The following is an 18,097-nucleotide window of genomic DNA, read 5'->3' on the forward strand; positions in this document are numbered from 1 at the left end:
CATTCACTCTTATAATACAGAGGACACGCCCCCATCTCCTTCCATTATATATAACATAGTAATATAACAAAACACATACATCCCTGTGACAGGTTCTGGCATGTTGAACTGGTGACCTACACAGCAGCCTATCAGGGGAATATGGGTCATGGTTTTGGCCTCACTTTGGTACATGGTTATGCTGTCCATCTTTTACAGTCTGTGTAAAAATGAAACATTATTCAGCTATGTGGGTTCATCAGGACTGTAAAAAAAAAAACGACCAAAAATAAGGCATCAGGCTATTGAAGGCTAAAGAGACTTAAACTGTATATAATAAATCATCAGATTCCATAATTCTATACATTAACTGCAAATAGGCAGCTATTAAAATTTCTTGAGGTATATACAGAAGGATAGCCAAGTCTAGCAAAACTTAAAGGGAGTAAAGCTTGACATGTCACAAGCAGACCAGAATATTTTCAGCATTTTGTGATTGAACTTTTTTAGTCCTGAGGACAAAGGAATTATAAATTCTAACCTCTTAAAACTGTAATGAGTAAATCAAAAAATTCTTAGCAGGTACTATTCTTTGAGGCAAATAAAACACATTTTAATTTAAGAATCTTGGTTGAAAGGAAGGACAACAGTCCAGACGAATCGATGTAGCTGTCAGAACCTGGAGACAGAAGTGAAGCAAACTCTCTCTGAGAGGAGCCAGAGTGTGATTACAGTAGGTTACTGTTTGACTGTGTGTGGGGACTTCATTAGTGGAGAGTAAGACATTTGTTATTTAAAACTATGTAAATAGTCATAACACTGGGAGAGCAAACTAACCATTAATCATTTCATTATGAATATTTAATGAGTACAGTAATGAATCATGGATTTGATGAGAACTCCTCATACTATACGTCATATTTAGTCCGTTAATACATTAAATGCTGTCACCTCACTGGTGAGCACCAGAAATATTGCTTGGTTGTTTTAACTAGTTACTATTAAATAATTTCTGTATGCACATAATGAAGGCAACTGCCACTAGCTGGAGCTGGAGCTCCAAACAATTGCTATCTTAGTATAGCTATACTGTGATGCACTACTACCTGGAGAGAAACAAGCACAGACATCTGTTATCCTGTGGAGTGATATTGCTTTGGCTGAATACAAACTGTGTTCAAATCCAACAGTTTTCTGAGTGTTCTCTGAATCTAAAGACTAATTGGCTTGTTGGAATTTCCCTTTGAATCAATAGGACATCAGTTATTTTAGAGCATCTCTAAATCTGATGTTATCTCTAAAAAGTTAACCGTTGCAGCGTCATACTGAGTCACCATCCCTCGGTTTAGTAATTTCTCTGTAAAAGCTGGTTTTTAAAATAGCAAATGACTAAGAATGAAGTAAGCTCAATAAAAAAACACAAATTATTGTGTAATGTGAACTTTGATCAACTGTTTTCATTCTAAAAATTTTTAAATAAAAGTATTTTTGTCTAAGCCCATGAATTAATCTCAGTAATTAAATCTGAATACGTTGAGGAGCCTTTTAGGATATTGGTGAAACATTAAATTATTTTTCTTTCTTTGCCCACAGCTTCTTGTTCCCCGGGTGTTTAATTTTCTCACAACCCTCTGTCTCAGACATCTCTACGCACGCTGCCACACAAAGACAGAGACATGAAATTTCCTCTCAAGGCATCCCTGGTTCCTCATGTCTCTCCTCCGTTTTAGTCTTCTTTAAAGATTTGATTAATTCACAGAGAAGAGAGACTCAGAGCACACATTACCAGAGGAGTCAGGAAGAGTTCACTCTGCACAGAAGAAATACATCCATCACTGACCTCCAGCGAGGACCCGTGCTGTGCCCTACATGTGTCGAGGTTTTTCTTTTGGGTTTAATGCTCATGTGTCTGATCTGGAGATGCTTGAAACAAGTTAAACCATCCCCATAACATTTTAAAGAATGCGAGGCGGGTGTTTCCTGAAGGAACATGGGGATCTAAGTGAATCTGCAATTTGCTGTATAAAGGTTTTTACTTTAAAACACCCTCCAGTGGAAGAGACTCAAGTGTTTTGTGAACAGTTAAAGAAGAACAGAAAGGAAGCACATCTTCATCTCATTCATTAAGCAGCACTTTTCTAAAGAGTCATAGGGGAGTTCTTCAAAGGGACAAACCATAAAGAATGCAGTCGGGAACAATTAAATCAACATTCACTTTCTATACTGTGTTCTTATTAACTGCAGAAGTAAGCAGTCTTTACAGTAACACTAAGCTGGATTCTTCCATTTAATGACGAGCAGATTTCAACTTCATCATTGCAAAAAGATTTCTGTTTGTGATCAAATCCATCAAAAAAAAAAAAAACAGGAAGACTTACACTGTTGAAATAATAATAATAAAAAAAAGACTTTAGTCACTTTTGTCACTTTGTTCAGTTGAAGATTCTCAAATTACAGCTTGCATACTAGGCCTGGGACGATATGCTATTGTTTCCGATTTTATTCTATTGATTTTTGGGGTACCGATTCTATTTAAATTAAGATTTGTCGATATTTACAATGTTTGCGATTTTTAGTTTGCTTTTTTAACACCAGACCATGTTAAAAAGTTAAATGATGACGATGTCTACAGAAAACATCAGGAGCCATATTTGCCCATAAAATGCACATCACCTGAGTCAGAGCGAAACATTTCGCCCCCTGCTGGAGAAAAGTGGTAACTTTTTTTCTAATCCAGATTATAAACAAAGACTGAAATGAAGGGGAAAAAAATCAACAAAAAATCCCAATTTCGATATTGTCAAACAAAAAATCCTTTTCATCAATTCCCCCCCCCCCCCCCCCCCCCCCCACTATTGTTTGGGGCATATCTGAGGAACAGAGCCCAACCAACATCATCATGAAGAACCTTTTTTATTATGACATGAGCCTATAGCTGGGGTCTCATAATCTTTAAACTAATAACAGGGGACATCAAGTTTTCTTCTTTGTAGATAGAATGGTCTATGCTACACTAAATTGTAATTCATCACAGTTTGTATTGGGATGTATAACTGACCAAGAATTCAAATGAGCGCTGTAAGTTTCCTTTCTTATCCCCTCTTTGAATCAGGTAATTAAGAAGGAGAGGGGGAGATTGAGAGAGAGAACTGGGGAGATAAATGAGACTGACTGATATCAGAGATTTACAGTATCTGTCTCCATTTGGTCCACTTTATATTTCTGATTAGACGACACCAAAAAAGACCCCACTCCATTAACCTTCTGCGTTCAGTAGAGGACAGAAGTTTCAAGAAGGCTTTCGGAGAAAAGGAAGTTTACTTTTTATCCTTCCTTTAACAGCCAAGGTTTTCCCACCCTTTTTTCTCCTAATACAAACTTTGATGTGATAAGCATTTAAAGGGTAACAATTGATTATTAACATTTTACCTTCCTTGGTTGACCTTGGTACAAATGCGTGTTGAAAATGTTGTCACAACGAAGTTTTAAACCTTTTTTTTGTGCGGAAACTCATAATAAGTCACTCAGAGTGTAGCAGGTGTGTCAGCTAAATGCTGAACATTTCTATGTAAATTCAGCCTCCGTCTTTCATGAGGACTCATACAAATGTGAAATGGCTTGTTCAGGGTTATCTGCCACTTTTCAAGAATCCATTCCCTCCCATTCTCTCTTCTTATAAATCCATCTGGCCTCAGATGCTGGAAAGGACGCCTGTTCCCATTTCTGAATGTCAAGGGAGCTTTCTTTTATCTCTGTAATCTTTGCCCCTTTTTATGCTGAGTGGGATCAGTAATCATTCGCTGTGTCAAGGAATCACAGCTGAGCAGTTATAGAAAGGACTTTGAGGTGTCTCATGGTCAGGGTTAACAAGATGTTGTCAGCATTATAGCACAGCATACAACACTGTAACTCTATGGGTAACCTAAACGTCTAGACATGCCCCTATCTGTGTGGAGTTTTGAAGCCTGTTGTTGGTGGGTACCAAATTGGAAATGCTGAACTCAACTAAGCTTCATTTGAGTTAGGATATGACAAAGAGGCGGGCTTTTATAGAAGATAAGCCCAGCATGTCTTGTTATGTAAGGTTCTTTTTAAAGGGGCTGTGAGGAGTTTCTAATTAATGTTGCAAAAGTCTCCCTCCTAGATCTATGCCTGATCGCAATCCACACTTTAAAATGAGATTATCAGTACCAATACAGGTTATTCCTACATAAAACTTCTAAGCTTCCCGATTGGGTCAAACAGGACCAGAGTGATTTACAACACATCTAAGTCTCTATGACAACACCACAACGGCTGACCATTTCTGTCTTTAGTTTTGTCGTGGACAGTGGAGCCTAACTGTCAGACAGAAAAGGACAGAAAAGCAGAGGAAAGCAACAGTAGCGTGAAAGTGCGCGGGCCAAAGGCTAAAACATGGGCTAAAGGCCAAAACAGGGGCTAAGTTGTTTGTGATTATGTTCATTCTGACCCGCATGCAGCAGTTGTACTGCAGTGGTCTGTTCAAACCAAGGGGCAACATCCAGTTAGAAAATATGAAGCCTATTCGGAAGCAGAAAAAACAGAAGTCACGTACACACCCAGCCATAAAAACAAACTTTTACGGCATTAAGAAGCATATTTACAGCCAGATTTAAAAAAACGGTTGGGTCTAAAACACTGATTTCTCTATTAGCACACATTGTACAGTGAGTGAACTTTTTTCTAACTCAGCGGTTTAGAAGTTATTAGGATTGTTTGATTGTCCAATCAGAGAAACAGCTCAGGTCACATGACTGTTGGGCACCCTGTAGCTGTTCGAAAGGAAACTCACAGCCGGTGTCATAGCAAATGTGGCTGCCGATTGGCTTTATTCCATGGTTTCAGAAACAGACAGGTGACATTGCGGAGGCTACTTCCACGTTTTATACAGTCTATGGTTTAAACTTGAGAGTCTATCAATAATATGAAGTGTGAGGTTATGTTAGCTCTGTCTGGTAGATGACCGACAGGACAAAGCTAACCAGGATTCACTAACATTACTCATTATTACATGTCTTAGAGCACTGGGCTGCCAGTAATGCTACATATAGTCAGCTACTAAACTACGGTACAAACTTGCAACATTTGCTTGTTGTCATGATTCAAACAATAGTGCTACGTAACTGTTGATAAACACCTTACCTCTACGGGTTGTATCCACTAAAAATTTGTCTTGAACAAAGAAAATTTGTCCTCTTCTTTGAACTTCAAAGTAAACACACACTTTGCTAAAAGTGATGTCTTCACGACAGTGTCTGTGAGATGCCAGGCCAGAAGGTGGCAGGGCAGTCCAATTGGAACATTTGCCACACACCAAATAATAAAAAGGCAGAAAGAGCAAATGTTGTTCTAAGATCCAAGTTTTAAGAATTCATTCGGTTTGAATATGTCAGTCCAATTGTAACATCCAACAAGCAAGAGTCTAAAAGAAATTATGCGACATGTAAAAGTAAATCAAAAGGGATTTTTGTTATCTTTTGTTAATGTTATGTTCCTGTTTCATAAAATAGACAGTTACAGCTTGCACATTATGAGGAACTGACTGAATGAGGGCTGCCATCAGAACAAATTTGTGTTTCCAGAATCCAGATTCAACTTTCTGCTTCCTCATGTGACCCAAAAAACTCTCTGTGGCCCAAGACAGATCTTTGGACTGCAACAGCAACCATGAGTTCTCCCAGAATAGTTAGAGTAGTAAAAAGTAGGTTGGAAAACTTGCCAGGTTTTTGTGCTATTACTGTTAAATGGTAGAGAATCCATAGGGCCATAATTCCACTGGAGCTCTGACGCCTCTTCTCTGGAAAGAAGGCAAAAACTCAGATAAGATGTGACAGGCTGATTGCTGCTCGCTGTGGCTGCTTCGGGAGGCAAGACAGACTCCGTTTGTCTGATGAGAAATACTCTGGAGGGAGACAGACGTGGTCGGGAGAGATAGTGAGTGGAAAGAGAAAGTGCAAGTCCCGAGAGATGGAGGGCGTTACAGAACAGAAATGAAACAGCAAGAAAAGTGTCGGACTGTCTCTTATGACCTTTGCAGACTGATTCTCTGTAAACTTGATTCTTTTTTTTTCTGGCCTGTGGCATTCTGATTACAGTGTTTTTCTGTAGTTGTGGGGTAAAGCAGGCTCATAAGCACACGTAAATATGCAATGAAACACATGCACACTCGCTAACAATATAGGATGTGCTTGTGAGCCAATTTACAAAGGAAAGGTCAGGGCTGACAATAATTTCAACCCTTTTTAGCAATCTGTAGACCATGAAAAATATCAGAGGAGTGAGGACAGAGAGAAAAACCACGGGTTTAAGCAACAAGTGAATGCCGAAATGATTTAAATTTATAATACTTCAATATTTTGTACATATATTTGGTGCGTCCAACACTCATGTCAGTCAGACTTAAGCATAAATCTTGTCATCCCGCATTCTGAGCTTTTAAAAGGAGGGAGAGAGTTAACAAGCAGGATTTGAAAAGGACATAAAGAAGAGCGAGAGCACATGGGACAAACAGACAGAAACACAGAGAGTAAAGGATTTAGCTGACACGAAACAGACAGCCGTTGGGAAAGAGCAGAACTGAGGCCGTATGGAGATGCAAATAAACCTGACACTACACGGGAGACGGCTGCCAATCCACCCGACACTTCCTCCAACCTCCATTTATGTGACAGACAATCCATAATTACCACGTCCTGCATCCACAGGAGCTATTAGGAATTAGTCTATAACTCTAGTCTACAGGAGTTACCCTCAGGTATTAACCTGTCAAACGCTTTTTGTGAGACTTCCTCATAAGTTCCACAAAGATTTTGCAGCAGTATAACATCAATGGTGAATCTTTTTATACATGTGTCAGTGTTTTCTTTACAGAATATGGAAACAAAAACATGTCTCACTGCATTGTGCAATCCTGTAAACTCCACAATCTATTAATAATTTTGGCTCATACCCCACAAGTCTTTTCTGAGGCCAACTTTTTCCTACCTCTGTGCCACTAAATAAATTATAGCAGCCACTTTGAGCATCTTTTACAACTCAGGCGAAGCAGATTTCAAGGCAACTGCCAAACACTGGGAGGCAAGAACATAATGAAGTCCCATCTTAAACAACTCATCACCTCATGTCCATCACTGGTTGTGCAGTAATTTTCAGATAAGAACAACAAACAGCACCATTACCTGAGAGAAGGCACAGCTAATAAGATAATATAATTTACAAGCCTTTATTAGATCAGACAGCTGAAGGGAGACAGGACATGTGGGGAAGAGAGAATGAGGGATGATGTGCAGCAAAGTGTTGTGGCTGAACATCAAACCAGGGACTGCTGTGGAAAGGACCACAGGCTTTGTTTGTGGGGAACCAAGAGGCCAAAGTGGTGCTTTAGTAAATATTTTGAATCAAAACTGAAAAATAGATTTATGAAAATATCAACTCACAAACTGAAGGAGATGTTCCACTGTGGGTTTCTTGTCCACATCAAATTAAAAGCTGAACTTAATTATTATTTCTGCACACTCGTGTTTAATTTGCTCTGACAGACAAATCTGTTCTCCCTTTGGTTTAGACCAATTTTCATCAAACATAATCCAAGTCCAGACAACTAAAACATTGTTTCAATTAAGAGACACAAGTTAAATAGTAAATTGTTATTCTTTGCAACAAATGTTTGAACAATGTGACTTGACAAAGTGTCCTTAGTGGGGGGACTTTACAAGGAAATTTGATGGTCTAAAGATTTCTAATCTGGGAAGGACCACCAGGAAAATGTCATCTATGGTGGTGGTTGGTGATGTGCTAACACTAGATGGATGATGAATAAAGAGACCAGGAACCAAGAACCAGGTGGAGATGAAGAAGTGGAAGGATGCACACGAATGGACGGCTTTAACTAATGGTATATTAAACCCCCCCTGCCCTACCTCATGGTAAAAAATAAAGGTACCGCGAACATTACCGCTTCTAAAGTAGTCAACTAGTTGTGTTCTGTCACTCTACCTTTTCCATTATTTCTATGAATTTGAACATAAATTTTAATCAGGAAGTGGCTGGATGCTAACGTCAGCAGCATCCTGATCTCAGCATAGTGTTAATTCAAGCAGGCCACAAAGTCAAGCTTGACAAACCGAACATTAGCTGCTAGCTAGCAACACCAACCCCTATCAGCTGACAGCTCACAATCTTCATCAATGCACCAATCAGCATTTAGCAAATGCAAAAGCTTGTCTTTTCTTTTTTTCGATATTAAAAAAGATCATTAGCCTGGATACTCTAGCTGCTTTGCAACCCAACCCCACCCAGCACCTCTTTTTATACTGTGTCTCATTTTATACGTGTCATATTTATTGTTAAAGGGGACATATGCTGATCCGTGATTTAATACTTGCATATAAAAAAATAAAGTTGAAATCAAGACCTTTCACCCCCTGAATTTTCAAAAAATTAGATATTGTATTTTTTTCTGATATCTTAGAACGAGATTTGATGCCTCTGAAAATAGGTCATTGCCATTTGGCTTCGAGATTTCGACCTCAATGACGACATGAGGATCCTCTCTTTTTATTGGAGTAATCTGATAAAGCAGCTCCTCCTCTGTGATGTCAGTTAGTCACACAACCACCACTGAGGGATACACCCACCAAGAGCCAATTATAAATAAAGCTCCCTACTGACTCTGGCTAGCTTTACTGAGTGCTAACATAGTGACGAACAGACGGTAGAGGTGATCTTTAGACTACACTTTCAGCATGATGGATAAAACAGACAGAGAAAAGTGAAGGAGCAGGATGGAGCCCTGCTATAGAAATAGTTTATTGATGAAGCCAATATCTGCCTATATTTCCACATATAAACTACACATGTTACAGTACCGGTTTGATTCATCACACTGAAGCGTCCTGAGATGATCTGTGTCGAGGTGGATTTTCTTCCTCCTGAGCTGCAGAACCATCCAATACAAAAGGACGTATCCTGCACTCTGCCATTTTATTAGTGCTATCAATGCCTTACGGTGAAGTTTTGGCAAACAGCAAACTCGCTCGCTCTGCTCCATCCAATATGGCGATTTTGTAAATACTGCCATGCTGCAAAAACCGCCCCCTGGCTCTACCCCCTCCGCCCCTCTGATAGAACTGACCAATCAGAGCACAAAGGGCTGTGACGTTGCGAGGTTACTGGAGGTCATTCTTGAAACGGAGCGTTTCAACAAGATCTTCAGAATGGCCTAAAATGAGGATATTGAGAAAGCAATTTTGGGGCAATGAGGGAGCTAAATGACTTGTACTGAGGGCAGAAATGCTTTACAGGCATCCTAGTCTGGCATAGTGAAAAGGAGAAACAAGCATGATATGTCCCCTTTAATGATGCTCGCTTCATTCTGAATCCCTGTGGGTCTTTGCTGCTGCTCTCCCTGCCTTGGCTCAGGTATTCCGTATGCAGGTGGAAGGGCAGAGAGTTCCCAGAATTGAGACTTGGCACCTAATATAACTTATTGCATGCAAATAATTAATTCTTAGTGAGAGTATATTTTTAAGATTAGGACATGGTTTAGATGGGTTGCTGGTATCAGTCTGGGTTGCATTCTCCATGAGGCAAGTCCTTAGGCAGGGTTTGAATTCAACCTTTAGCACCTTTTCTGCAGGTCACTCCCAGTCTTACCCTCTATCTATTTAACTCTATCTATTGATCTATTGTCTTTGTTGATGCTTATTCATTTTGGAGTGATAAATTAACTGCAGTGTTTCATACTGTTGAGGTTTTCTTAGTCTGCAACACTGATACCACTATTTATCCCACTGTCTTCATAGAACTACTTGCTGAAGCTTTCTAGTGACTTCAAACATGCTCAAACTCCATCCAGTCGAGCCCATGCAGCCAACAGATCAGGGTGTCAGGTCTCTCATAAGTTGGATCTATTTCTGAGACAGAAGTGACTCCAGTGAATGCAGTTAACACAAAAGCCATTCTATCAAGTGTTACAACAGTACCACTTCACTGATGTGTTTATTGTTCAGTAATTCCAACATGTCATCTTCAAACTCCAGCCCGAGACTTGGTGCTCCTCTCTGTCAGATAGAGATATCAAAGTCAGTGTTTAAGTTGGGACCCCGCTGTTACAAATCTGAGAGGCAGTGAGTCATTCTGACACGGTCAAATGTCTAATTTTTCCGGCGACAGATAAGAAACCAAAACATCCGATCTTTCAACTCAGGGAAAATGCAGATGACATTATCATTTCCAGTCATGATGTAGGCTTTTCCATACACACATATTTGTGTCGCTGTGAATATGAGGGAGCTTGGAGTGGGCTGACAGAGCTTAAACTACTTACAAATCCCTGTCATCAGCTGGTTGCTCCAGCTCTCACTTTTCTCACACAGAAGTTTTACCCAACAAATCATCAGGCTGAGAGGGAATAATTCATGTAAGGAGTGGTTTGGTGTTTGTCCTAGTTAGCATTTGCTTTGCTGACACCTGCTGGTGCACCCAACAAAAGCATCACATACCTGGTTCTCCATGAAAACAAAAGCAACCTTTCATCCCTGATCACAATACGCTTGCTGTGAACTTCTTCCATCTCTTTGCTCCTCTACTGGAGTTACAAGAGCGTAGCTTCCTGCTGACACATTTCCGCATGCTTGGTTGCTTTTGGTTGTTATCTGATCAGCTGGAGCGAGAAACCAGCCGGGATTCATTTCACCGCTGTCTCTCCTAATTTCATTCCAGGCTGTATCCCAAACAACACCCTGGATCTTCATCTTCTACTTCTACATGATCTCTAATTTCAGCTTCAGCTTTAACATTCGATAATAAAAAGACAGAAGGTCTTTTTATTTATTTAACCACATGATATACCAGTGCTGCTAAGTGGTGATTAATGCAGTCTTCCATGAGAGACTTTTTGGGCTGCAGTTACAAGAACAGCTGAGAAGAACAAAGTGAGGCAACACCATGCTCTGATTTTTGTTTTTGTTATTTTACCATCACATTTCAGCTACAGAAATCCTAGAGCGCATTTATTCACAAATTGACATCAAAAAACAACCAAAGGTGTTGAAAACTCATCTAAATTGAAAGGGTTTTTGTTATACCTCTTTGTAGATTTTGAACAAACAATTGAAAATACCAGATTTCTGCATCTGATGAGTAAATTACAGTCAACCACATTTATCAAGACAAAGAATCAGACTTGTGTTTTAATCATGCAACTTTCAGAGCAGCAACATGTGACACAACTACCTCTCTATTATTAAAATCAGGGCCGTGCACAGCTTTCTTAGTCTTTGTATTGTTATGTTTTAATCTGCTTTCCTCACAGTGTCTGGAAAAGGTCTTTGTATTATCAATTAGTCAAGTTATGGTTTTGTTGTATTGATAAAATGTTATAGCTTATCTATATAGACAGGATCTTGAGGAGAAATACCATCACACATTTAATTTCAGTCCCCTTTTCACGCCATAAATGGACAATTTCTCACATTTTTACAACAAAATTATATTTTCTGACCAAGTGACAACCCCCCAGTAATTAAGAAGCACAAAAGCTAAAATCTGCAGTTCTTCAAAAGTTCGCTTGAGGCTGTCTGCTGAAACACAGGACACCCTGTACACACCAGCATAAATTAAAATATTTATAAAGTAAAAAAAAACAGCCTGCGTTGGAATGGCTTTTTTCTCCATCTGCATGCATTATACTGGGCTTTATTTTCTTATTACTAATTAGATTTGAAGCTATCAACTTCTGTCTATAAAGAGGTTAAGGCTCTAAAGGCTCTAAGGTTATAAAGGCTCGCCTCTTAGCCTTATCCAAACTTGAACAAAGCTAAGGCTGAGCATTTCCAGTATGGCACCTACTGACAATAAGCTTCAAAACTCTGCAATGGGTCATGGTGACTATGTCAACGTATTATAAAGTTTGAGCTAGTTGAAAAGTGGTGGTGCCCTGGATCTGATCTCACCTTCTTTTTAACTAAATTTCATCACTGGAAACCTGCCAGAGCTCAATGGGACATGTTGATTTTTTGACCTCAGTAAGTCCTTGACTAAAGTTGACTAAATAAATAGTCTTACTTTTCACTACTGTATGCATTGGATCACAATATTATATAAAAGCCTTCCAGACAAAAGCATAAAAAAATGTAACACTGAAAGTTAGAGCAAGGTATATTGAGTTAAGAGGTCTCAGAGGAATACTATCTGAGTGCACCATGTGTGCACCACTCCTGCTGTTGGGTTCTTATGATTGATCTCATTATGCACATTGGGTCACCCTTTGACATGGTTATTCTTTTGGATTGTTAAATTGCTTGTTATCATAATTAATGTCTAATGACTAGGGATGGGTACCTCTCACATTTGAAATGAGATGGTACTGATACCTAGTTCCTGGAAATTGGTACTGGTGCTCAACGTTGCTGATTTTTGGTACTTTTTTGTGTTTATGTGTTAAAAAATATCAATTTGTTTAATAAGAAACCTTTTTTAAAAAAAAATGTAACATGTTTATTCTTCAGTATATAACCTTGCAATGCTGTGTTCAAGCCCAGCATGGAAAATCTTCCACTCCTTTACAGTCACAAGGATGCTTTCAGGTACCTAAACATGGTACCTTTGATTTTACGTGAATCGGTTCATGGTACTTTTGACAGAGTTTGGTCGGTACAGATAAAAGTACCTAATTGGTACCCATCCCTACTAATGACATTGAATGAGAAAGATATACGAGAGGAGTTGTAGCCATTTGAATCAACGGAAAGGTACATTGATTACTGTAATATGGTGTGAATGGGTGCCATAGAGTGAGAAAGCCAGCAGTTTGTCCACTCCTCCTCAACCAGTAAGGATGTGTCTTGTGAGTGGGTCAAGTGTCTCATAATTATAAGTCAAGGTTTTCTTTTCATTTCAACCCAGAATTAAAATAAGTAATATTGGTGTTTCAAGGGTATGTAAGTGTGTATCAGAGGGTCCTCTTTCCTTCCTACATTTACCTTGTATTGACACAAATTTAGTTGAGCAAGCTTCCTTTTTTTAACACACATTTTACTTCTTCATACACCACTTTCTCTTTCTTAACCTAAACAGCTCTTTTGAATTGGGTTTCGTCTGTGTTGACTTACACATTTCACTTTAAGGGATTGCTCTTCTCTTTCATTCATATGACCTGTTTTAACACCAGAAAAACACATATTTCATAGTATTCAGAAGGATAAATTAATAGAAACCATGTTGTTTGATCCCAACATGTTGCCCGTGTTGTTTGTAACCATCTATTTAACTAATCCATATAAAGCTTTGCCGTTCAGAAGGTAAAGAAAGTTTCTTATAGTCGTTGTGCTGAGAGTTGTCTCACTGGAATCTGACCCAGTAATCTTTAATCTTCGGACATCTTGTTGATGTTCTGTCTTGTTTTTGTGGCCTTTATAAAGGCAAAAGTAATATATCGGTTTGGTTTTATTATGCTGTAAAAACTCTCCCAAGTACATCTAATAAATCTGTTGTAGCTCCACAGTCAGCTCCACATTCTAATGTTTGGTTTCAGACATTTTTTATTGCTGTGATGTGATCAAAATGTCAGTTTTTGCATTTTAAGGCATGTCTCTGTTGCAACTAGGAGCCACGTAAGTTACTTTAGTCCTTTGGGTAATGCACAACAAAACTTTCTGAAGCAAAGATTATTAGGCCAGTGAAGTGTGTAAAGTTAAATAAGTTAGAGTCCTTTGAGAGTTCGCCTTCTCTTAATCTATGTGCAAGACAGTCATGGACAAAAAAATCTCTAACTCAAGTGTAGAGGAAAGTACAGGGCATGAAATACAGTTCAGAGAAACAAGGTTTCTTACTAAATGGTTCTGGGTCATACAAAGTCAGTCAGGATGGCAGAAACACTCAGCCAAGACAAATCAACACAGAAACTCCTAAATCCAAGCAAAGCTCAGCAAAAAGGATCCTGATCACACTAGGGTGTCAATGGCAATCTGGTAGAGGGTGGATGGAGCACAGGGGGTATACATGCAGGCATCGATAACTGCAAATGAGGCAAAGGTGTGTGTGGAATAAAAAGAACAAAAGCAGGAAGTCATTTTAGATGTCATATAAAAAAAAACATGTTTACAAAATAAAACAGGAAGTGAGCAAAAAACAAATGAAATCATGGTTAGAGATGTCATCCACAATCTGTTTCTATGTTTACAGTAAACACATTAGACTGTCCTAATAATCCTCAGTTCCAAAGCAGCCTCCCCTTTTTTGAGAAGTAAGCCAGCGTGACTGCTCTAATAAAAAAAATACATCAAGATCTAAAATCTTAGAAAGCCAATTGAGTGCATCTAAACTTCTTAAACCAAACAGACGATAAGATCAGTGCGCTGAAGTTTAGTCCCTGAGGAGCGATAAACATGGCTTACTTTCACTGCATAATTGGCCCAGAAACAATTCTTTCAATCCCCATCTGACCTCTGAAAAACCCCATAGCTGGAAATGAGCTCTTGTGAGTTGTAAGAGTAAGTCATGAGGCCTTTGAAGAGTCTTTTTTGAGCTCTAATAACTTGGCCCAATAGGGAGGCCTGCATGTGAAGTGAGCGGTATGCCGCACACTGAGCTGGGGCCTGTGAGAGATAACTGAGAATTACTGCTAATAAAGCTCAGTGGATTAAACCTTGTTAATTTGAGAGTGTATGTGTGTCTGTGCTCTAATCCTCAGCGCAGTTCTCTTTTATTCATCTTTGCTTAACTTTACATTAGTGACTCGAGGTGGAAGCCCTGTTACAGGAATGGAAACACAAAACAACTTGAAAGAAATTGAGGAGGAAAACCACACAACTGTCATCAATTAAACAGCAGCGCGCCGTGTATCTCACGTTGATTCGTCTGTGGGATTCAAACGAGCGGAAGCACACGTCGAGTGGGCTTGATGGCTCAATCAGTGCAAGTTAATTACAGTCACAGCTGGGAGGAGGCGCAGACAGGGAGGATCACCTCAGCACAGACTGTGGAGCACATTTTTTGGGTCTCCTGAAGGGCAAATAATGTGAGCAGAGAGGAGGAGGGAGCAGCAAATATGTGTCAGAAAAAAAGCAGAAGGCACAAACAAAGCTTCTCATTAGCTATTTGCCACTGCGGGGCACAACTGGCAGCTCTCACAAAGTGAAAAACAGAATCAAAGGCACATGAAACGGTGGGGACATCAATAAACAAGCCCACTGTGTGACCAATGAAGAAGTAATTAAATTGTGTTGACAAAGCTTGCCTGGTCAAAAAGGGCGATGGAAAAGCCAGCAAAGTCACTTTTATCTGTGTATTGTCAGTTAAGAGAGGCCACAAAAATACGGTTAATTAGTTCCTCTTTTGGCCCCGCCATTGTGCTGCATATTTGTGAAAAAAGGTCTTTGATTCTGCGCTCATACTTGTGCTCATTTTTCTTCATGGCTCAAAGGAGCAGCAACCCCCCCATGAGAGCAAATTGCTTGAAACAAACAAAACAAAGGGTAAGATCAATTATATGAAAATGGTGCCTGAATTCATTAAAGGAAATGCCATTTAGAACCCTTGGGTGTCTCTATTTAGGGAGATTACCAGCATGTTAGCTTAAGATATTTTACAAACTGCAAAAAAATGCAATGTGGTGTGTTTCCTCTGAGGAGAAACCCCTGCAGTTTGATGATTTGAACAGGCTTCAAATAAATCTGGCATTAATATGAGCATGATGATAACAGATGAACCAGCGTTGGCTCATGTTAATGCCGGTCTTAGCTTATCAAAATTAAAAGGAGAGCACCAGATGGTTCTATAATTTGCTCAGGCAACTGTCAAAGCACCCCCTCTGTTTGGGGTTTGATAAGGATTTGGTTTAGTTTTATTGGGACAAAGACTTTTTTTATTATTATTTGTGGTTGTTATTTTTTAGTAGCCCGCAGAAAGAAGCAAAACAGATTTATCCTGCAGTGTATTCCTTGAAGTACCTTAACACTGGGTGTGTTGGGGGCTTTTTTCATACCTTTTCTTGTTATTTGAAAGGGTTTTGTGTCTGTGTACCAAAGCAACAACTACAGGAGGCAGAAAAGGGCATTTTTTTCGTGGTACTGTATTCAATTGAGTAAATGGTTCTACTAGAAGCAAGCAACTGCTTTGCTCAGCAAAGCATGTTGGAATACATTGTGATGCAAATTTTATTGTGGAATACCTGTCCCCCCTTGTGTTTAGCCTGGTTGACCCCTACAGTGTATGTTCCCGGTTTCCCAGTATGTTAAGAAATCTCATTAGATTTCAGATTGCAAACCACTGGGAAAAATACAACATACTGGCTCTTTAATGATAGTTTAAGGCAGTTTTTGATCAAATTATCAATGATTGCTTCTACATCAGAATGAGAATCGTGTTTTATTGCAAAGTACATTTACATAAACAAAGGATTTTACTTGGTGTATTGGTGCTAAACAACACAGAACTAGCAACAACTTAAACTAGAAAAGCACTCAGAGAGTGCAGTCCTCCTCCAAGCATATTGTGATTGTCACCAACACTTTAGTCTTACTTTAATGTTATATTCCCTTTCAGCAGACTGTCTGCTACAATTTGGTGTTAGTTGCAGGTTTGTACGATAATTTGTTTCCTGACTGTGTTGAAAATTATGATGACCCAGTACATTTTACATATTCTGGATCTTAGTGTCCAGAATATGGGCAAGATCTGGATTGTACTTTTACATCTGTCAGAAATTATTGTGACCTTGTCTTGTATTGTTTTGCAAAACAATCCGACCATTTATAGTGGAATTATATACACATGTGGTGAAAACGGCCCTATCTCACAATGACAGACAAATAAACAAACAGACAGACAAACTCTTCCAAAAACATAACCTCCTTGGCGGAGGTAATAACACAGAATAATAAGCTTTTACATTATATAAAATGAAATTGAAAGAAGTGAAAATAAAATACAAAAATACCAAAAAAGTAAAGAAATAAAAGTTAAACAGAGTGTACAAAATGTATTTTAACATTATTATTATTATTATTATTATTATTATTATTATTATTATTATTATTATTATTATTATTATTATTATTATTATTATTATTATTATTATTATTATTATCATTATTATTATTATTATTTTATTTTATTTTATTTTTTTCTTTCTGGCTTTCATTCCTATAATTTATTTAGAGATGACAGGACAGCGGGTAGAGTAGGAAACAGGGAGAGAGTGAGGAATGACATGCAGGAAACACGCCACAGACTATTCAAACCCAGGCCACCCTCTTGAGGGTGAATGTCATGGGGCGCGACCTAGATCACTAGGCCATCTGCACCCCAGTGTTAAAAGTTTTTATAGATTTTGTTGCTTTCTTGATATTTGAAACTCTGACACTCATATTTTATAAGAATAAAAGCCCATAAAAATAACTTTAAAATATATAACGTGTGGACATATTCATCTACTTACCCACTTGGTATTTCACAATTAGAGGAAAATAGCCTTGGAGAACAACATTCTTAAAATTTCATCTTAAGCCTTTTAAGAAATGATTTAAGAATTTCACATTACATCATATGTCAAATATTCAACTGCTCCTGCCATCAACCATCTTCATTCTGAAAGGGCAAAACACATTAACAGCTGTTACATAAGAATCATTGAAAAGAACAGCAGGGGTCTCTTTTACAGTATTGTGTTCCTCTTTAACTAAACACATACAGCTTGAAATCCCTGCTGGCTCTGTAAGCCTGAAGAACAGCATCAGACGCTCTGACAGAGCCCCACTCAGGCCTTCAGGGAGAAACTCTGCAGCTTTAAAGTCCTCGATCACAGGGAGGATTTCACTACCATCAGTACACTCTGAATCAGCAGCTGAGTCGGGGCTGCTGCTATGTCAAGATGACACCACTCAAAGCCCTGCAGGGCACAACATGAGCAACACGCAGTATTGATCTTTTTGCCACACACTGCGAGACAAACTAGTTCAAGTAGAGTCGAGGCTGTAAGCTGCCTGCAAAGTGTGCTGCCCCCTCCTTCCCATCCTTGAATCTTATCAGATGTCCTTGCGAGGAAACAGGAGAAAACAAACTTTGCTGTATTCTGAAGAGTTTGGAAACTTTGATG

Source organism: Halichoeres trimaculatus, unplaced genomic scaffold (genome assembly GCF_033239565.1).
Source record: "Halichoeres trimaculatus isolate MK-OKI-2021-1 unplaced genomic scaffold, fHalTri1.1 fHalTri1_scaffold_12, whole genome shotgun sequence".
Classification (NCBI taxonomy): Eukaryota; Metazoa; Chordata; class Actinopteri; order Labriformes; family Labridae; genus Halichoeres; species Halichoeres trimaculatus.